General features: G+C 37.2%; 1 long non-coding RNA gene across 1 annotated transcript in view; it reads left to right on the top strand.

Annotated features, from left to right (window-relative positions):
* LOC132683392 (uncharacterized) overlaps window positions 1-23,534 on the top strand; it is a 43,341-nt gene that overhangs the window by 16,135 nt on the left and 3,672 nt on the right. Inside the window, exons 2-5 of the long non-coding RNA XR_009612212.3 lie at window positions 6,723-6,982; window positions 10,469-10,590; window positions 12,990-13,068; window positions 22,695-22,772. This is a non-coding gene — a long non-coding RNA (uncharacterized LOC132683392). The remainder of the gene's footprint in view (window positions 1-6,722; window positions 6,983-10,468; window positions 10,591-12,989; window positions 13,069-22,694; window positions 22,773-23,534) is intronic.

Here is a 23,534-nt window from a genome sequence, read left to right as displayed (position 1 = left end):
TCATGGAATTAGAGGCATCCAATGGAAAATCGTGGTAATTTAAGATCATGATGATGGCATAGAGAAGAGGCTGATCTTTTGTTATAGACATTAAAGGTGCACTTCCTAGACTAGACTTCTATGCTGTGTTAAATTAGTCCCTGGGTCCATTTTTAGCTCTTAGCCTTAGGGAAAAAATAAAAATAAGCCCTACCTTAAAAAACACCAGCATTGAAACTACACCAACTCTTTCATGCTAGATCACAGCTTCTTTTTTTTTTTTTTTTTTTTTTAATTTTTTTTTTTCCAACGTTTTTTATTTATTTTTGGGACAGAGAGAGACAGAGCATGAATGGGGGAGGGGCAGAGAGAGAGGGAGACACAGAATCGGAAACAGGCTCCAGGCTCCGAGCCATCAGCCCAGAGCCTGACGCGGGGCTCAAACTCACAGACCGCGAGATCGTGACCTGGCTGAAGTCGGACGCTTAACCGACTGCGCCACCCAGGCGCCCCTAGATCACAGCTTCTTATTGTGATGCTATCTTTCCATTGACCTGCTGTATTTCAGCCCATTCCTGCACTATTGTAGCCAACTGCCGTCAATAAAGTTAAGAAAATAAGGCAGAAGATTTGTATTGTTTGTTGTTTTTAAGAAAAGAAAAGCAGAAGACAAATAGCTTTGACAACCAGAAAAAAAGCTTTTACAGATAAATGGCATGCTTATATGCATTATTTTTATTTTATTTATGTTAGAGAAAGAGAGAGAGAGAGAGAGAGAGAGGACAGGAGTGGGGTAGAGGGGCAGAGGAAAAAGAGAGAGTCTTAAGCAGGCTCCATGCTCAGCGTGGAGACCGATGTGAGCCTTGATCCCATGACCCTATGATTATGACCTAAGCTGAAATCAAGAGTCAGATGCTCAACCTACTGAGCCACCCAGGTGTCCTACATGCATTATTTTTTTGCATCATAAAAGGTGCCAGATAAGTTTCCCTCTAACTGATAAAAGTCAATTGTATTTGAGGGAATGACACAAGGCTTCAAGGATCAGTTGAGTAAATTTTATTAAGCCCCAAAGGGGTAATAGGAGAATCACGTTTACCATCTTGGGACTAGCTACAACAGCCTCTCCCCAAGAAGAAAGCATAATGTAATTCATTGAACAGAGACAATAAAGATAAGTTCCTCAACCAGTTGGACCCTGACAGGCTCACACCCCAGTGATAGTCCTGTCAGTGCAATCATATCCCACCTAATGATAATGCAGTCTTAAATATAAGGATGGCTCCAGGCCCAGTCATTTCTCTTTTGAAATGACAATTTACTCATCAATCTTGGGGAAAAAAAGAAAGGTTTTAGAAGAAAACTAGAAAGTCAAGGCATATGCTTGCTCAACAGTGAGTATTCTCCTCCACAGTAGAAATGTCCTGTCAATAGTTAGCACCAAAATATTCCCCACTACCCAAGTCCTAGTAAAGAAGGAGAAATACTGACAAAAAAAAAAAAAAAGTGTTTCATTACGTTTCATTAAAACAGGGAAAGTTAAAAGTGAAGACCCAGGTTTTTGATCTGTTTGTTTTCTCTTTCCCAGACTAAGGAAATGAAAGAAACTGAAATGCTGTTATTTGAACAGATGAGTGGGCCTGTGTTTTCATCTTCTTAACATGGTCTTTTGCAGCTCAGTGTTTTAAATTGTGTTCAGATTCAAATTATCAATTTTTCTTAGTATGGTTCAAGCCTATGAACTCTTTATCTAGCCTTAGATCCTGAAGATTTTCTCTTATTTTTTTTTCCTAAAAGTTTTACAGTTTAAGACTTTACATTTAAGTCCATGATTCATTGTGAGTTAATTTTTATACAAGGTTTGAGGCATTAGTGGGTTCTTTTTGTTTTTGTTTTTTTGCATATAGATGTTCAATTTTTGTAATGTCATTTATTGAAAAGACCATGTTTCCTCCATTGAATTTTGTAACTCTGTAAGGCCATAACTTTTAACATCAAGAATACATAAATTGAGCTAAACTTCCTTATGCCTAAGCAGAGAAATAGTTCAAGCTTAGAGAGTACTAATTCTGTGCCTAGGCATTGTTCTCAGCTCTTTACATATCTTTACTCACTTCACTGTCTCAACTCACAACTCACTTAATTGCCTTAAGAATTCTTTGAGGTAGATGTTACTATTGCTCCTATTTTACAGATCAGGAAAACTGAAACTTTGCCAGGTTAAATTATTTGCTCAAAATCATGAAGCTGGTAAAGTGGGAAGCCAGGATATGAATCCAGGTAATGAACCTCTGGAGACTGTGCTGTTATCCTTTGTGAGAACTGCATTATTGACAGTGTATCAGATGTTTAGGAAAATATTGAACATTTTGCCATTTTTCTCACTGTTATCCCAAGGCATTTCAACTAATATAGGAAGGAAAGACTCTCCTCACTTTCCTCTTCTTAGGTTTCATGTGTTTGATGTTTTATTCATATCAAAACTAGCATGTCCATGAAAATACATCTTAAGAGTCAAAAAGGATCAATTATTTTCTAAATTTGGAGCCTGTTTCACAAGCTGAAGCTCTTAGTGTTGACACCTTGACCTTTCTCTTACCTACCTGCCAACCAACCCTTCCCTATAGGATCTAAAAAAATAAATAAATAAAAATAAACACAGGAATCTCCTGGGGAATCCCAGTGTTATTGCCCTTAGTAACAGAGCTTAGGTTGTTGACTAGAATCGACTCTTTTTCTTTTCTCTTCTTTTCTCTTTCTTTCTTTCTTTCTTTCTTCTTTCTTTCTCTTTCTTTTTTTAACATTTGTCCTTTTAAGTTTGCTTCCTGGCTCCTTAGGATAAACACAGCAAGTATTTATTTAAAAAATGAAGTCAATACTAGCAATCCTGTCAGAGAAAAATGATAGAAAAATGGTAATTCAATATTCCCAAATGGTAAATATTTTGTTTCAAATAGAGGAAGGAGATGGAATTTTAAAATATAAACAACAATGGATTATGCAAAAATTTATATCCTCAGTAAAAAACAAGGTATTTTGTTTTTTATTGTAAGGACATTTTAGAATCTTTATTTCAAAAAGCAGTTCTGAAGTTGTGTAATCTCACACAGTGAAAGAGCCAGAAGTTCCTTCTCAAATGTAAAATCAAACTGAGTTGGGTTATAGGAAAGCTGTTAAACTGAGTTTGAAGAATTTCTTATTATTCTGTTTACCTATTCATGAAGTAACTTCTCATGTTTTTGTCTTAAGTGAGAAGCCCTGTCCTACAATAGGGACTTGTGGTATTTTGCTTTATTAAGAACAAGAAATGGGATAAAATCCGTGTGGAATGATTTTGAAGTCCCAATATTAAAACTAGTTGGTGTAATCTTGAAGTCACAAGATGTTTTAAAGTTGTCATCCTGATTTTCAAATATGTTTCAAACTAGATTGCCAAGCCTTCTGAGATGTTTCTGTCACTAAAATTGGAGAGATTTGGCATGTTGTATATCTGAGAAGATTGTTTAGAAATTGCAGGGTACTATGTCTACAATTGGCGAAGCTGAAGGAGTTTATGGATTATAAACCACATAATTAGGTTATTCTGAACTCTTGAATAAGTGATATAAAATATAGCACTTGGGGATCTTGAGCCTGCTTCCTGCTTGCTCCTCCTTTTCCCATCCCACTCTCTGCAGCACTGTTAGTGCTTTTTTTCTTCTTTGTTCCTTTTCCCGCTTTACATATGTGTAAAATTTGTACCATATGTTAAAATAATGCTAATATTTAAAAAATAAAATAATGGTAATATTTAATTAAATTCTAGACTTATTTATATTTATACATAAGGAAAATTCCGAATTACAAGTCCATGTAATGTAAGGGTTCTTGGTGAAGCAGAAAGGTGGGATAAACATTGTATTTTATACATTAAAGGACTCCCAGACCTGTAAAGAAAGCAAAGTCAACATTGTTCTTGTTGGCTTAGACTATAGGAAATTTAGGGCATTAGGAAAAGGCTAGCTTTTTTAAAAAAATTAGTTTCTCTCTGTTTTCCTTCTCTTCAGATAGAGAGGCTCGGTATTATAGCAAGACATTTAACTGTGTAGGTCATTTGTGTTTTGAATTTCATTATGAAAATCAAAAAGGGCAAAAGTAAAATAGAGTGTAGTAAGTACATGGAATCATCAGTGTCTGAGATAGTGGTGAGACAACTTCAAGATAAAGAGTAAATCAGACAATTTCCCTTTTTTCTATAACCACATACAATTATGACCTTCCAAATGGCTTACTTGCTTTGGTAAAGTCTATTCTTTACAAGATCCCCTGAGTGATCCTTTTGAAATGTAAACCAGATCATGTCAACCCAAAACCCTCCAATGACTTTTCATCTCAGAATAAAATCCAGAGTTCTGTCAATGACCTTACAAGGTCCTATGCAATTTGTATCTCCTGTTCCAGGGACCTCTTTTCTCTTCTTAGCATCTTCAAATTTGCTCATCCAGCTGCCTAAACTGCTTTCCCCCTAAGATGTTCCAATGGTTTCTTCTCTCACCTCCTTTGGGTCTTTGGTTAGCGACTCCTTTCTCAGGATATCTTCCTTGGCCACTTTACCCAGCCACTCTCCACCCTGACTCCTACTATTTCTTATTTCCATTGGCTTTATTTTTATCCTTAGCACTTCTAAAAATCTAACACTAGATACGTTACATGTTTATTTTGTCTTCCATTTGTTTGTTTCGTCTTTCTAATTCCTACTAAAATTCAAAACTAAGTGTAGGAATCTCTATCTGATTAGTGAAGTAATGCATTTCAAACACACAAAACATAATCTGACACATAGTATGGTCTTAGTAGATATTTGTTGATAAATGCTTACTGGATGAATAAGTCATCTGTCAACAGAAGCTGAAAGAAATCTGCCATTTTCCCCTTGATATTTATAAAGAACCATAGTCTGAGTGAAGCAGAACAAGCAAAGTCACTGGTTGGATACCTGAAATTTTTTTTTTTCAATTTATTTATGTAGTTTCCTGCTTTGGTATATACTTATAGGAAAAGCATGGTGAGACTTCCACAAGATGATGGTGTAGGAAATCCTGAATCACCTTCTTCTACAGACATACCAAATCTATAATTGTTGATAGTTTTGTTTTTTTTTTTTAAGAGCAAGAGAGTGTGTGTGTGAGTGGGGGCCAAAGGCAGAGGGAGAGGGAGAGAGACAATCTTAAGCAGGCTCCACACTCAGTGCAGAGCCTGATGTGGGGCTTGATCCCACCACCCTGGAATCAGGACCTGAGCCAAAATCAAGATTCAGACACTCAACCGAGCCACCCAGGAACCCTGACATACCAGATCTGTAGCTAAGTATGGATTATTTCTCTATGGTAAAGATCTGAAATCTAGATGACTTCTTCTCCACACAAAGGATATAAAAACCACATAGAGATGGCTGGGAGAGTCAGAGACATTCTCACCAAAACCCCTATGTCTGGTGCAGCAATACATAATAGTGAAGGATCTCACCAGTCTTCACTTCTGGAAGAGAAAAGCATTGGTGTCCCACATCAGGCTCCTCAACCTTGGGGATTTGTACTGGAGAGAGAAGCCCCCAAAAGTCTGGCTTAGAAAATCAATTGGGCTGGTGTCTAAAGTATCCAAAATGCTACAGGAAACAGATTCTCTTTTTAGAGAGCTCATGTAGAATCTCATTTGCTCTGAGATTTGGTGAAAAAAATAGTAGTTTAAAAAGCACCTGGACTGTATGTGAAAGAGATTTATTTTCTTATGTAAAAGCATCTGCTGGAGGGGGTAGGGAACACTTGAAACTCTCCCTGGAGATGGAGGTGCTGGCAGAAGCCAATTTTGCACTCTCCACCTACACTGCTAGCACCCGTGGGTGAACTTGGATGTGAAATCCCCTCCCCCAACTGCCTTACTAAGACAGAAGAGGCAAGGAGATACAGCTCTATATGTCTGCCTTGCTGAAGCTGGGGAGCATTGTGGTTGCAGTACTCCACACTCCTTGACTGGGGTAGGTTGGGGTAGGCAAGTGTGAACAACCATTTTCTTGCTCCCGGCTAAAGCCAGTATGTGCACACAGACAAGGCACTCTCCCACTGCATTTCTGAAGCTCATGGGCATGGGCAATAAAGACATTTTCCTGCTGCTTTTCTGATGCTGGTGAGTATGCTCTCTCCCCTACAGTCTCCAACTGACTAGCTAAAGCTAACAGGCATGGACAGTCCACAAAGTGGATGCTCTTTGATTACCTGGTTCTGGTGGCCAAAAGGGGCTGGTGTTCCACAGGAATATAATAGAAAGATAGTTCTTGTCAGGCTACTACCACCGGGGCACTGCACAAATAGCAGACTGAAACCCAGTATTCCTGTGAAAAAGGCCTATTATCTTGGGGCTTTAACCTGAGGGACAAGCTTTAGACTCTCATGTCTCTATAGGCCAATGAGGCACTTCCAGGGAAAGGAAGGAGGGAGACATCATCCTTGTGCACCGCTTTGGCTTTAATATAGCCAATGAGACCTCCCAAAAAGGAGCTTATGCACTCATGTGGAGCCCCAATACTTCCAAATATCACTCAGGAAACATCTCTAGATCCTCTGGTCTGGAGGCCAGGAGGGATTACAATTGTAGCTCCACAGTACTGTATATATCACATACTTTAAAAGCTGCTTCCTGAGGGTCTGGCTTACAATAAGCCCAGAACTACATGTTAAATGAGATTTCTCTCCTTGGAACCTTGACAGGTCTTGGCATGCCTTCAACAACTGGGACATATCAAGAATAAAACAGGCAGTTTCAACAATCACAAAGGTTTGAGAGATAACTAAGAGGGCAATATTGAATGAAAAGTATCATTACCTACTCAAGGCCACTCCTTCAAGACTAAAAAAGGTAGCTGTTTGGCCTAACACACACAAACAAATACAAAGAGTCAAGCAAAATGAAGAAACAGAGAAATATGTTCCAAGTGAAAGAATAAAACAAACCTCAGAAAAGAAAAAAGGTAAGTAATCTACCTTGGAATTCTAATAAAGATTTCAAAGTAATGGTCATAAAGATGGTCACTGAACTCAGGAAAAGAATGGATGAGCACAGTGAAAACTTCAATGGAGAGATAAATTATTAGAAAGTACCAAACAAAAGTCACAGAGCCAAAGAATACAATACAATAACTCAACTGAAAAATACACTAAAGGGGTTTAACAGCAAACTGGGTGAAACAGAAGTATAGATCAGCAAGCTGGAAGACTAAGCAGTGGAACTCATCCAGAGAAACAGAAAGAAAAAGAAATAAGAAAAATCTAAGGAACTTCTAGTCTAGTACTAACATTTGCACTTTAGGGGTCCCAGAAGGAGAAGGTGAGAGATAGGGGCAGGCACCTTATTTGAAGAAAGAATGGCTGAAAACTTCCCTAACCCATGGAAGGAAACAGAAATATCCAGGTTCAGGAAGTGCAGAGAATTCCAATTAAGATGAGCCCAAAGAGATCCACACCAGGACACATTATAATTAAAATGTCAAAAGTTAGATAAAGAGAGAATTTTAAAAGCAGCAAGAGAAAACAAATTGCTGAATACAAAGGAAACTCCAGAAAGCTATCAGAAGATTTCTCAGTAGAAAATTTGCAGGCACGGAGGAAGTAGGATGGCATATTAAAAATGTTGAAAAGAAAAGCATTCAGCTAAGAATACCTGACCTGGCAAGATTATCATTTAGAATTGAAGGAAAGATAAAGAGTTTTCCAGGCAAACAAAAGCTAAAGGAATTCATCACTATTAGAGTAGCCTTACAAGAAATGTTAAAGAGACTTCTTTATGCTGAAAAGAAATAGCACCAATTAATGATAAGGAAACATGCAAAAGTAAAAATGTCACTCAAAAGGTAAATATATACTTAAGATAATGGTTTAATCACTTATAAAGCTACTAGGAAGTTTCAAAGACAAAAGTGGTAAAATTAACGAAAACTACAATAATTAGTTAAGGGATACATAAAATAAAAAGATGTAAAATGTGACTTCAAGAACCTAAAATGTAGTGGGAGAGTAGTAAAATTGTAGAGTTTTGGAATGTGTTCAAATTTAAGTTGCTATAAACTTAAAATAGACTGTTATATACATAGAGGGTGTTATATGTGAACCTCACAGTAACCACTAAGCAAAAACTTATAGTAAATACTCAGAAGAAAATGAGAAAGGAATTTAAATATAACAGTGAAAAAGGGCATCAAACCACAAGGGAACGGATAGAGAGAAGTAAAAAGAACAGAGAAGAACTACACAATTGGCCAGGAAACAAGTAACAAATGTCAGTAAGTGCATACCTATCAATAATTACTTTAAATATAAATGGACTAAATTCTCCGATCAAAAGACGTAAGATAGCTGAAGGGACTAAAATAAAAATAAAAAACTCCAAGATACATCTATATACTGCCTACAAGAGACTCACTTCAGAAGTAAGAACACACACAAAATAAAAGTAAAGGGATGAAAAGAGTTATTCTTTGAAAATGAAAATGAAAAGAAAGCTGGTGTAGCTATACTCATATCAGACAAAACAGACTTTAAGACAAAGACTGTAATAAAAGACAGTGAGGATATTACATAATGATAAAGGGGTCAGTCTGGGAAGAAGATATAACATTTATAAATATATATGCATCCAACAAAGAAGAACCAAAAATGATAATAATAATAAGAGACTTAACACCCCACTTCCATCAATGGATATTGATGTAGATCATCCAGACAGAAAATCAATAAGGAAGCATTAGCTTGAAATGACACATTAGACCAGATGGACTTAATAGAGATGTACAGAACATTCCATCCAAAAGCAGGAGAATAAATATTCTTCTCAAGTGCACATGGAACATTCTCTAAGACATATCACATGTTAGGCCACAAAACAAGTCTCAATAAATTCAAAAAGCTTGAAATCATATCAAGCATCTTTTCTGACCACAATGGTATGGAACTAAAAATCAATTACAAGAATAAAACTGGAAAAACTACAAATACATGGAAATTAAACAACATGTTACTGAGTAACTACTGGTTCAGAGAAGAAATCAAAGTAATTTAAGAATGCCTGGAGATGAATGAAAACAGAAATGCAACATACCAAAATCTATGGGATACAGCAAAAGTGGTTCTAAGAGGGAAGTTTATAGCAATATAGGCCTACTGGTAAGTAGAAACAAGAGAAATATCAAGTAAATAATTTAACCTAAAGGAACTAAAAAAAGAAGTGAAACTGAAAGTAAACAAGTAGGGCTACATCAAACTAAAAAGGTTCTGCACAGCAAAGGAAACCATGAACAAAATGAAAAAACAACTAGTGAATGGGAGAAGATATTTACAAATAATATATCCAATAAGGGGCTAATATCCAAAATATATAAAGAACTCACACAACTCAGTAACAAAAAAACCAAACACTCTGCTTAAAAAATGACCAAAGGATCTGAATAGACATTTTTGCAAAGAAGACATACAGATGGGCAACAGACACATGAAAAACTGCTCAAAATTACTAATCATCACTAATCATCAGGGAAATGCAAATAAAAACCATAATGAGGTATCACCTCACATCTGTCAGAATGACTATTCTCAAAAAGACAAGAAATAACAAATATTGTAAAGGATGTGTAGAAAAGGAGAACCTTGTGCATTTTTGTTAATGTAAACTAGTGCAGCCTTTATGAAAAATAGTAAGGAGTTTCCTCAAAAAATTAAAGATAGAACTATCATGTGATCCAGAACTTCTACTACTGAATAACTATCCAAAGAAAATGAAAACACTAATTCAAAAAGACAAGTATTTTCATGTTCATTGAAGAATTCTTTATAATAGTCAAGATATGGAAACAACCTCAGTGTCCACGGATAGATGAATGGATATCTGATCATATATATGTGTGTGTATACACACACACACACACACACACACACAATGGAATTATTCAGCCATTAAAAAGAGTGCAATCTTGCCATATCTGGCAATGTGGATGGGCCCTGAGGATATTATGCTAAGTGAAGTAAGGTAGATGGAGAAAGACAAATACCCAATTTAACTTATATGTGGATTTTAAAAGACAAAAACAAGCAAGCAAACAAAACTTGTATCTCTTAGATACAAGAACTGATTGGTTGTTACCAGAGGGGAAGTGATTGGGAGAGTGAAATGGGTGAAGAGGATCAAGAAGTACAGACTTCCGGTTATAAAATAAATGTCATGGGAATGTGTAACATTGAGAATATAATCAATAACATTGTATTAATTTTGTATGGTCACAGATACTAGACTTTTTATGGTGACCATTTTGCAATGCACACAAGTGTAGAATCAGTATGTTGTGCTCTTGAAACTAATATAGTATTGTATGTGAATTAAATCCCAATAAAAACAAAATTGTGAGAGAAGCCTAGAGGTTTACCTAAATTATTAACTAATTTAAATCTCCATTTCTATTTTGCTGCAGGAGGAAATCCACTTGTAGTGTCTCAGCTCATGGACCAATGTCATATTAACTGAATAAAACAATTTGGCTTGGAGGGAGTTTGATACATGCTGGATGAGAAAAAGTGTCTAAGCAGCTTTGAGGTTGGTCAAACTTGGATTTGAGTCCCAACTCCAGCAATGATTTTTAATGTACACTTGGTGAAGTTGCCGAACCTTTCTTGAATTAGATTTTCTCTTCCTGTATAAATGGGGTTCTATGGGGTATTGTATTAGTTTCTTCTGGCTTTTGTAACAAATTAGTACAAACTCCACTCCTTAGTAAACCCAGAAATTTATTCTCTCAGAGTTCGGAAGCCAGAAGGCCAAAGTCAGTATTACTGGGCTAAAACCAAGGTGTGGGCAGGATGATGCACCCCATGGAGACTCTCGGGTAGAATTTTCTTTTGCATCTTCCAGTTTCTTGTGGCTATTGGCATCCCCATTGCTTGTGACCACATCTCTCTAATCTTTGCTTTCTCTTCTTTTGTCCATATGATCTCTTTGGCATCTTTCTTATAAAGACACTTGTGATTGCTTTTAGTACTCATCCAGATTTTCAAAATAATTTCAGGGCCCCTGGCTGGCTCAGTTGGAAGGGCATATAACTCTTGATCTAAGGGTTGTAAGTTTGAGCCCCATGTTGGGTGTAGAGATTACTTTTTTAAAAATCTTAAAAAAATAATCTCACCATCTGAAGATCCTTAATTTAGTCATATCTGCAAAGACCCTATTTCCTAATCAGGTAACATTTACATTTTCCATAGATTAGGATGTGTATATGTTTGGGTGGGGAACATTTTTCAGCCCACTAAAGGTATCCTCTTTGGGTTGATATTACAATGTCTGGCATATTTTATGAATTCAATAACCTTCCCTTTCCCATTACTTTTCCCTCTCTTCCTCCAAATTTCCATAATTATCCTCTGCAGTACCACCTTCCACCTCTAAGCAAGATAAAACTATAAAACAGGCTATGCCTGCCCTTGACATCCCTATGCCTTTCAGTCTTTCCTTTCATAATTAGTCAAAAACATTTCTTTAGGAATCACTAAATGCAATGCCTCAGACTTTAGGTGGCATAGAAGAAGCAGAAGCAGAAGCAGAAGCATTCCTTATCCACAATAACTTATACTCTGGGGTGGGAGATAGGTAATTAAACAAGCACTTGTAAAGTAAGGAGGAAGAATTTATGGCTTACACAGAAGTATCTGCAATGCACAGTAAGTTAATAAAGGAATCAATGATTGCTACTGAGAGGTAGAGGCCAGAGAAAGTATCTTGGAGCCAATGAAATTTGAACTGGGCCATGAAGATAAGAAGGATGCCAATGGGTTAACAATGTTGAAAGAGTTTTCCAGATAGGGGAAAGACACACAGGAGAAAGAGCTCTCTCTTATTTCTCTGGAAAATCACCATCTTCTCACTTCCCTCTGGCTGCCTTAAACATTCCCCCTGGGTCAACCTATCAAAACCTGCTTTCTCCTCAGTTCACAATGTGGGAAAATATCCTCTCCTCTAAATCTCCCTCCAATTAGCTGCTTCAATCTAGGTGTTGAAAGGAAAATAATAAGATTAATCTAATTCGCTATATGGTGTGCGTGGCTGATAGCTTCTAAAATCCCCTAGAACAAAAAGAAGAGTTTCTTAACACCAATAAATTTCTTTTGGGATTTTATGCCATGTGTAAAATTATATCCAGGAAGAGTGTGTTCCTAAATCACTTCTATTAAGGAAGATTACTCTAAATGAAGAAAGCGATAAGCATAGGAAATATTCCAAATGGTAAAAGTGCCTAATTAAGCAGCAAAGATTTTGAGCTATCGAAGACCACTTCATTATTTTTTATTCTCCATCATGCCAATGTTGTCAGAAGAATTCTGCCTCCCAATCTCATCCCTGCCCTACTCTCCAAAAAGAGGAAAGAAAAAAATCATTTTTAATTTTCTCTTTGCATGTTTTAAGAGGCAACTTGGGAAGCAATGGACAGAAACAAATCAGGCAACCCTCCCCCCCCCTTTTTTTTTCTCCAGCTAATTCAGAATGAATTGGATTTACACAAGCAACCGTGCTTAAGCAAAACCGTTCCTATGGTTACACAGAAGGCTTTCTAAATGTGGCACAAGATGCAGGCAGCCAAAATGACTTGACTGTTTATGTTAAATATGAAGTCTATTCCCTATTGAAATTTAATGATCTACTAGCTGCATTTTAGCAGCTTGCACCCTGATAAAATTAACATTTCGAATACATTTGGAGAGATAAATTGCTTTAGCAATTGGCGAGTATTCACTCATTTTTATTTGATCACATCAGTGATTCAGATGAAAGCATTTCCCCCTGCACTATTAGAAATTGGGTCTACAAATTATCCTCATCTCTGGGCCTGCAAGTCCCCAAACACATTTTATTATCTTTTTGCAGGTTTGTTGGTGCCAGATGTTAAACCTAACACTTGGTAAGAGAGCTCAGAAAAAAATATGTATTTTTTTTTTCTTTTACAGGAACCAGGCAGAGTAGGATCAACACTGTTTTCTTGTGGCACCTCTTGAGCCATTCAGTGGTTCTCAAATATCCAACAAGGTGAGTGAGCAGTTCAGGCAGGGTGAAGTCTGTTCCTCACCTCCCCCTGCTTCTCCTGAATGAAAAAGACAATCTGTCTGTTTTGAAAAGCTGACAGGAAATTGGAGCCTGGAAAGATATATTCACTGCATATTTTAGCTGACACCATTCAAATTTGCTACATAAGGGCGTTCCTTGATGTCTGTTAGTAGGAACCTCCCATTCAGAAAAAAACAGAAAATGAAAACAGCCTACAGGTTGCCAGCCTCATGTATTTACATATTTAGTTCAATTCAACTAATATTTATTAATCATCTTGTATAGACTAGGCACCATGTAAAAGACCGTGGTTATAGCAATAAAACACATAGTCCCTGAGCACAAATAGCTATTGGTCAAGTAGAGAGATAGGCAATAAATTATGTTATGCCATGTCTTTCTTCTCAGTAGCAGACTATGTGTTTCTCCAAATCATCTTCACTATCTCACACCAAACATAAGAATTTTACAAAAGATTTGAGTTATCAGAGAAGGATTATTATACACATATCACTTGGAGTACCTCGCTAATTCATTCCCCCTAAATCACTTCTCAGTATAGTCACCCACTGGGAAATCCCTTCTTCCTTCCCTCTTTCTCTACAGGCCCCCAATTCATTGGTATCTTTCTCTCTCTTGTGGGACCTCACTGTCAAAACACATTCAGGCTCAGAAAAGCTGTCAGCTTTTCTATCCAGAACCCAAATCTTCATTTTCCAGAGCCTAGGACCGTGAATGTCGAGACCTTAATAGGTGAATTATATGAAATTCAGCTGCAATGCACTTAAATCCTTGAAACAGAAATTTATCAAAACTTCTCTAGCCTTTCCTCATTAGAGGCAAAATATTTCATTCTAAATAGCACACTAGACAAGCTGGACATTTAATAGTAGTTTAATTATAATTTATCTCTTGAGATGAATGTACTTAACAAATTTGACACTTGAGAATTTTAATCTGTTTGAGGAAATTTATTTTGAATTGGCAAGTAGAAATACATTCATCACATATTGATTCCCTTGTCATGGTAATTCCCAAATTTAAGTTACCTCTTAGAGCTCTAATTGGTCATTCTAAAAGTGATTAATTACTATGATCATTGTTATTAATATATTTTTTGAAACTTTTAGTAAATTTTTCCTGTAGAACATTCATTGAATAAATAAAAGATGTAAACTTGCCCTTTTATTCTTGAAAAAATAGCTTTAATATCTATTCTTTCAGAATAAGTTGCAAGGTACTGGTATCCAAATATAAGAGACTTATTGAAATATGTGTCTGTAGGCTTGACAGATCATGTCCCAAAGTCTGACAGTGAAATGAGTTTTGAAAGTGATGCATACCTTTTGAGAGAGTAAATCCTAACAACTCAGTATAGTCCAGAGGAATTTTACTCTGCATTTTATACCTTGCTTTCCCCAAATCTCAATCCTCTAAGAATACAGGGGTTCCTGGAAAAGAATTGATAGTTTGTTAAAAGTAAAGTACTGAGAAGTCTCCCAAAAATCCAGCTTCCACACAATGAATTATTCACCAAAATTCTACATACTTTTTTACTGTTTATAACCAGTCCACAAATCCACTAGAATATTGTTTAGATAAAGATGAGAACTGAGCTAAATAGAAGTTTCTTTTTCCTGAGAAAATGGATTTTCATACAGAGCTCTGGAATCGTAGAACTTTGATATAAAACTGCAGAGTTGGATCTTTGTTATGTAGGAATGACGTATGTGGGGGATAAAGACTGAGAATGGTTTAGTAGAGGAGTGAAATGATCAAACTTGATTTTGGACAGATGAGGAGAATATTACAGAGCACGTCACTCCTTGACAACATGGGGTTATGAGCACGAATGTTATGCCAAGTCAGAGAGTTTCATGGCTTTAGCTACAGGAGACAGGTAGGTAATCAGATGCCAAGAAGAGCATACGTCTACAAAAAATTGTTTTTTCAAGAAATGATGAATCATTTTCTGGTCCGAAATTCATGATTTCAGATTCAAACAGGAATGTTTATTATGCAGTATCTTGGAGGACATATATTTGCTCTTTCCATCCTTGTTCTCTGCCCTTTTTATTTAAAAAAAAAAGTGGGGTGGGGGGAAGAAAAATGAATGCCAGATGAATTTTAAAATGATGACTCTAACATATTGATGCCTCAAGTGCAAATATGAGGAACTTTAATAATTGTTTCCAATATGCAATGAAGGAGATTTAAATAATGTTTTCATGGGGTAGAAACAGTTAATTTTCCAGGGCTGATTTCCAGAATTCAGGTCAACAATCCATGCATAACATAATGTAAGATGTATTTAAATACCCAAAAGTAATTTCATTAGGCAGTGAACCACAGTGTTGTTCCCGTTTGTTCTTACTCAGAACACACTCGCCAGTTCACTCTGCATCCATCACTTTTATTTTGTATCAGATACTCATTGTCTGAAGTAATAATGGATAAGTGATCCAAAGAACAGAGTATTGCTTTGAACTGCTGACACACTGAAGAATGCAGCATTATGCAGGATTGTACTGCTAGCCAAAATACCCATGTTTAGCTCTAGCTCTTTCCAGAAAGCATGCCCTTGTTCCCCCATTTCTGTATAATATGCATTCTTTTTAAAAAAAAAAACTTAATGTTTTATTTATTTTTGAGAGAAGGGGGTGGAGAGGTAGAGAGAGAGGGGGAGATACAGAATCTGAAGCAGGCTCCAGACTGAGCTGTCAGCACAGAGCCCAATGCAAGGCTCAAACTCATGGGCTGGGAGATTATGACCTGAGCCAAAGTCAGATGCTTAACTGACTGAGCCAACCAGGCGCCCCTCTGTATAATAGGTATTCTACAGTGAGTGATTAAAAATGGAAGTTTTTCTCATTTTGTTCGATAGAATGGGAAATGGTATATGATTTATTTAATTTTAATCATACTACTCTGTAGACACATTTTTAATGAACTGTGTTTGAAAGGCTGCTTTTTGTTTGTTTAGTGTAAAATATCTTGAAATAGTAACTAATATGAGACAAAAATGAGACAGTGCTTTTGTATTTTTATGTGAATTGTTTGGGATGCAAACTTACATTATGTAAAATTAAAGTCCTCGGGGGCGGGGGGATCTATCTCACCCAAACACCACTGACTAATCAACTAAAAATAGAATCAAAGACGCCCCTTCTACTTTGCAAGATCTGGATTTGTGGTTATTTTCTAATGACCCACATTCAGCACAACGGCACAAACCCAGGGGAAATCTGTATATGACATGAGACCAGTTGCATGAATGTTGTGGCAAGATGGACATAGTTTACTACAGAAAATGGAGAAGACATTTTTTCCTTGTTGCCACAGAGGTAAAAATGTGTGTGTGTGTGTGTGTGTGTGTGTGTGTATCTGTGAGTGTATGTCTGTGTCAGTATCTGTGCATATGCGCGTGTGTGTGTGTGTGTGTGTGTGTGTGTGTGTAGATAGATACAGATATGTGTAGGTATCATTTTTAAGAGATGCAGATTGTAGATGTAGCCTTGAGTTCAGGGAGGAGATAGTGAAGACCATGACTAGTATGGAGTTGTGTGAGCTCTTCCTTTGGCACACGGTGAGACACACATTTTGTTTTTTGCTGCCACTTGTTTGCATACAATATAGGGACTATGTCTGTGTCTTTGATGATTTGGGAACTTGAATTTTGCACAATAATATGGTACCCCATAGCCTAGATCCAAGTTTTACTTTGCAAGCTAAACAGAAGACCCTGAACGTGAGAGGAATGGGGAAAAGGCCAAATTACAACTGTTGCGTCAAGTGGGTGGAATGAAAAAGGATGTGCAGCATTGTAAAATTGCATGTGTAGCTGAAAACTATTGGCCTCTAGCCTTAAAGTCGTGGAAGATTACATAAAATGCATTGTTAACCTCATGGAATTATGCCTGACTTACTAAATATGAGTATTATAATTTGTCTTTCCAATCCTAAAAGTTCAATGTGTCCATTATTCCATTGTGGTTTCTTGAAAGTTCTTTCTAGTTGAGTTATAGACAATGGCTGCTGTTCTATATTTATACTTATGAAAAGTCAGAAACATTCCCCACCAATGCTTTGAAATTCCCTGGCTATCTTCTAGAAAAATATCATCATTTGCAATAACAAAAGTCATTAGGTTTCAATCATAAAAACTTATCTCTTGACTTCTGACATCAGTTATAATTTCAGTTGGATGTTTTGCTGCATGATAAGATGAAATGAATATAATTAATTTTAGTGTTGATAATGTTGGAATATTTGGAGGCATTTTCCTGTGAAACTAACTTCCTTTCAGCACCCAATAGCTACTATTTTCCATTATGGTAAAGAAAGTTCTGTTGGCCTTTATAATTAGAAGAAAATGACACTACTGCCTTCCCATCACAGGAGGATTCTTACTTGTTTCTCCATTAGTGTGAATAGATTTTCATTGATCCATTTGCACTCTGTTACTTTGTCTCTCTTGTGGTTGCAGGCACTGTTTCTGAAACTTTCACCAGGGTAGAAGGAGAAGTGTAGATAGCTGAGTACTACCACATGCTCTGCTGGAAAGTGACCTGGCTCTGACATTTTCCAGTTATCTGGATAAGTCACTTAACCGGTCAGGCCTCAGCTTTCTCCTCTGAACTGAGTTACTTGGAATAGATTATTCTATGTCCATATAGAATTTTTTAAAAATGTATGTGAACCATATTTTTGCCTCTCCCTTGCCCCAATTTTATTAAGAAAACCTTCATATATAAAGAGAGATAAAAGAATAATACAATGATCAGTTATACATCTCTTACCTATATTTAAAAATTGTTAATATTTTCCCATTTGTTTCTATTTTCATGAAACATTTAAAAGTAATTTGCAGACATCATGACACTTTACTCTTAAGTATTTCAGCATGAATCTCCTAAGTGTACCATTCTCCAACATCACTGTAATACCTTTATCACAACTAAAAAAAAAAAGAAAAAAAAAAAAAAGTAGCAACAATAATTACCTAATAGCTTTTCTTATGTAAATCAAATTCAAATGTCCCATCTGTCTCAAAATTGAATTTTCTATTCCCTTTTGCCCCACCTCCACTTAGGATCCAGTTTTTTTTTTTTTTTTTTCTTACATTACTTATAGTTGTTATTCATGACAACTTATAGTGTCATAGATTGCACGGGCTTTCACATGATGGTAGTTTTTCATTCAGTAGCAGTTGATTGAAAAAATACATAAATGACAAAAATGAATGAATGAATGAATGAATGAATGAATGAATAAGGATACCTAGTATCTGGTAGTTGTTTAATATTTCCTTGCTGAATACATGAATTTATTAATATTTTTAGGTGACATTGCATTTTACTAAACACAACTGCAGCTGAATATAGTTGCAAAAAAACAAGACATTTCTGGGTGAAAGGCATTTTTAAGTTCAGTCCACAGACTCTAGTAATCGCTAATGTGATTTTGATCACTTACTATGTACCTGGTGTGGAGCCAAGCACTGAGTATTAGCTCATTTAATCTTCATAACAAGCCCACAGGGTACCATTTTATAGATGGAGAAACTGGGCATGTTAAGTATTTTGCTAATGATTTCAGAGTCCATAAGAGAAATAATCTATATATAAACCTGAGCTTATCACAAATACTATAGTGCTTTGCAAGACAAGCTTGCTGCAGTTCACCCTCAGCCCCATCTAGCAGATAGCTTGGTATCTGTCTGTCCACTCAACTGCCCCAGAAGAACCACTATCAAACACTTAGCTTAATTATTGCTGTGGCTTTAAGGCAACTCATATCTCTGTGAGGAAGCCCTTTGAAATACAAAGGATCAGTGCACAGTTTTTTTGTTCAGAAAGATCTTTGAGCAAGGTCATGTCTGTTTCCTGAATGAACGGGGTTAGGATAGGAAAACTGGAGAGTTTCCCAGCTCAAAGAAAGCCAAGTTTTCACTGTGTCATTTCATTCTTCCCTTTGAAGTAAATTCCCAGAAAATCAGACACACCCATATCCAAACTTAAGTACAAAACACATCCTACAGCCAACTGGCCATAATTCAGGGAGTATGCCACCATTTTGGATTGCCTGTACTTTTCTTCCCTTTCATTAGTGAGGATAATCGCATGTTTCCTGTAACTTCAAAAAAAGTGCAGATTAATCCAGTACAGGCATATCACTGTAAAGGATCCTAAATTGTAAAGAGGATAAATCAGAAAAAGGAAGAGATCAACTTTACTAAACATCTGATCCCTTCACAGCTGCAATTCAGTTTGGTCTGTTCTTTCAACCTGCCATTATAGACTCTCCCTTATTTTTGTGGCTTCCTTTCCCATGAAGTAAATTTTTATTTAAAAATTTTTTTTAATGTTCATTTTTTTTTTTTGAGAGAGACACAGAGCATGAGTGGGGGAGAGGCCGAGAGAAGAGGGAGACACAGAATCCAAAGCAGGCTCTAGGCTCTGAGCTGTCAGCACAGAGCCAGACGCAAGTCTCAAACTCACGAACCACGAGATCATGACCTGAGCCAAAGTTGGGTGCTTAACTGACTGAGCCACCCAGGTGCTCCATGAATTCTTATTATTGATTCTGTAAGTTAGTGGTCTGCTCACTTAAAATAGATATCTTTATACTCTTAAGGAGAAAGTCCTTTCTAAAAATCCAAGTAGATAGATTGAAAAAAGAAAAAAATAGCCCCCAGGAAAATGTTTGGCCAGCAGTTGGCCTTCTTTGTGGAATTAACTTCAAACCTCCTAACACGTTTTTTAAAAACATGAATGAACTAAATTAAATGTCAACAAAAGTCAAAATTAATCATAATAGTGATCAATACTATGTATGAGAAAGACTTGTTCATATGGATATAAAAGCAGTCTGTGAGACACATATTTTTAGATGCCTTATAAACTAAACTTATGGAGAAGAAATCACACAAGGTTTGACCACAGATGAAATGTGGATCAGTCCCACAACTTTCTAGTCACCTAATTTGTAAGTGCCCTCAATGCCTCCCATTCTGGGCACTCAATAAATACTAAACAGGGCAGCAATTTCCTTTCCTGTCTAGTCAGGGTATCATTATTTCTGTACAGTCTCTGAGCTAGTGAGCACATAGAAAAACACAGTTCACCACAGCTTGAAATATGTCTTTCGCTCTCCCACCTCCTCTTTTCTGTGTGCCTTCAGTTGCTGTAAAACCTACTGGAAATCTAAGAATGTTAGCTTTCAGTTACCACTTATTAAACCCTAACCTTTCCTCTCCCAAATGCCAAGTTCTAGCAGATATAATCAGCGTATTTTATTCTGCCCTTTCAATCAGCCGTTTGGTGATGTTGATTTGCTGCTAAAGGAAGTTTATAAAAAAAAGAAACCCACTAGCTTTTGAACATGTCTCCTTTCCTTAAGGAGAATGTCATTTTACGTAACTGTGTGTCAGGATGTTGTCAACAGTTGCTTTCTCCATTTTGGAGGTCCTGGAGGAGAGCTCACTTGTAACTTTCACATCTCTTTTATTTATTAAAGCACAAAAATACAAATCATTAACATCCAAATATACTTATTACTTTGGCACTGAGCCTCCTTTCATGCTGCTGAACAGCCATCTCTGTCACTATACACCATGATGCAAGTCCTATGCTTGAACATTCCTTTGGTTTCTAGGATGCCACACCCACTTTCTTTCCTTTTCAGCCTCCTTCATTGACCCCCTCCTCTCTCCTCTAAATGTTTAGAGGACACTAAGTCCTCTAACACTAAGTGTTTTCGTGTTCAATTCTCCAGCTTCTCCTCTCTAGGGACATTTGCTCCTTGGGACTCCACATCTCTTCAGAACTACATATCCAAAACATCTCATTTTTTTCTTTCCATTTTGGAGTTCTGAGCTCCAGATTATTATACTCCTTATTCAACATCTTGACTGAAAATCTGTAAGGTTTTATAGACTTACTACAACAAAAAGAGAACTTTTTATGATTTCTCCAAAAGTACACTTCCACTTGGGGTGCCAGGGTGGCTCAGTCAGTTAAGTGTCCAACTCTTGAGTTTTGCTCAGGTTATGATCTTGGGGTCATGGGATGGAGCCCTGTGTCGGGCTCCACACTGGGTGTGGACCCTGCTTGGGTTTCTCTCTCCTCTCTCTCTCTCAAAATAAATAAACTTTTTTTTTTTTTTTAAAGTACATTTCCTCCAGGCTTCCCATTTCAATAAAATCTGCTACCATTCAACCAGTTGGTCAAGCCAATATCATAGGGGCATCCTTGGTTTCTTTATTTCCTTCCTTTTCCATATATAGTACAAGTGCTACCATCACTTTCTCTGAAATATATCCTGAAGTTGCTCCCTTCTGTCTCCAGTGATAGGACTCTCAACCAAACTACCATCATCTCTTGCCATTAACTACTGAAGAAACCTCAGGCTGGTTTCTAGCTTCAGTCTTTCCCCTCTACAGTCTGTACACCTGAATGATTTAAAGCATAGATGCATATAAGATGACGTAACTTCCTGGTCAAAACTCTAAAATAGCTTCCCATTAGAAGTCGAAGAAAACACAAACTTCCTGACCATGGCCTACAAAGTCCTCATGCTCTCCCACCCCCCATCCGTTGCCACTTTCCCTTCACTCACTGGGCTGCAGCCACCCTAGCCCACTTGCTTCCCTCCAAACACATAAAGGCCAACCCTGCCTCATGGCCTGGTACTTGCTTCTTTCTCTGCCTGGAACACTCTTTCCTCTGATTTCCACATGGCTCCTCCTTTACATCATCCTGGTCCTTACTGAAGTATCATCTCAGAGAAGTTTCCCCCTTTGAAACTGCCTCTCCCCCCACGTTGCCAGTTAATCTCAAACTCCACATGCTATTTTACTTTTCTTCATGGCACCATTACTGCTTGGACATATTTCATTATTTTTTAAGCAGCCCATTGCTTGCCTCCTCTACTAGAATGGAAGCTCAGTGAGGACAGTGACTTTGCCTATCTTGTTCAGACAAAATGTCCTGTGTCTCCAACATTTGGAATGGTGACTGACATATGATAGTCACTTAGTAATATCTGATGAATAAATGAGTAACCTGTCAGAAGTCCTCGGTAAATAAGATAATCTAATCCATCATGTGACTTGTTTTATTGTTCTTTATGAATTGTGCTATTTGTTTGTTTGTTTTTATATTAGTGGTCCACTAATTTCAAAAAGGATATACCCATATTCTTACAGAGAAACCCTTCCTAAAAGTCTGGGTGGATGTGATTTAACAATAGCAAAAAACCAAACTAAAACAAAAGCTGTTGGTATTGCTAAAAATTTGGATTTATATTGTCACTTAGTCACCTGAAAAGGCCTATTTTTTTTGTCCAAATCTCTAAATGATCATGGCCATGAGGCTTAAACATTAATGTTCATAGTAATCAGCTAGGGAAACTGGCTGGTAAATCTGGTATTCAGTTCTAAATCTTGATTTGTTGACAAGCCCCAGGTGATGTTGATGTAACTGCTCCTTAAACAGTTTTCAGAAATACCAGATTGTGGGTTTTGTGATTCCTTTCATAATTTTGAGAAAAATAGATCCGTACCTATGTGATTTACCTCAAATTGAGAACCAAATTTTGTCACTTAGGTGCCGGTGCTGGGTTCCCAAAGAGCACATCTTAGTCATGTGAGGCATCTGTCAACTATCGGGGAGCCCAGGTGAGAGGTAAGTTGAAAACAAAAACCTTTTGGAATTCTGTTGCAAGATCGCATGGGGAGTATAGGTAAGGAAGCAGAGACAGAGCCAAATAAACCAGAAGACCAAGAAGACAAGAACAGGAGGACAAAAGAAGGCTAGGAGGGGAGCAGAAATTTTCCTAAATGAGACTAGAGTTCTTCAGAAACTGCCTGGGGCAGGTGTGATTTGCACTGGGGACACCCATGCCTTTAAGACTGATTTGTGGGCAAGAGGAATGGGAGAGGAATGAGGTCTTAGTTATGATTTACAGTTCACTAGTCCCAGCAAATAGGCCAGTGTCACTCCCAGTTTTCAGGCCAACAAGGATAAGGACCTGGAACATGAAAGGATTTAACAATCAAGTTAAAGGTGAGTTCAGATTTCTAGATAAGACACACTTCAAACAGTGTTTATGCTATTTGGATATCATGCTCAGGAAACCAAGTTAGAAAGAAACGGGTTTCCTTCCATTGCCTGGCTAAATAGATAGGACACAAAAGGAAATCCTGATATAGAACTATTCCTGTCACAGGGAGGCATAGAATCCTGAGTGGAAAATGGAACAGACTTTCCATTTTTTATCCCCTCTCGCCTTTTATCCTTTAGCAGAATTTATTGCAGTGATTTGTTTAATTGTTGGTCCTCCCTGTGATGGTGTGATCCCTGGGAGAGCCACCGGGTCTCCTCTTCTCACCATTGTATCCGGTGTTGGTTACAAAGAATGTGCTCAATCCCTGCCAGTTACTGGAA

The sequence above is a fragment of the Panthera onca genome, chromosome C2 (genome assembly GCF_046562875.1).
Source record: "Panthera onca isolate mPanOnc1 chromosome C2, mPanOnc1 haplotype 2, whole genome shotgun sequence".
Lineage (NCBI taxonomy): Eukaryota > Metazoa > Chordata > Mammalia > Carnivora > Felidae > Panthera > Panthera onca.
Note: the sequence above shows the minus strand (reverse complement) of the source record. Positions and strands in the feature narration are given on the sequence as shown.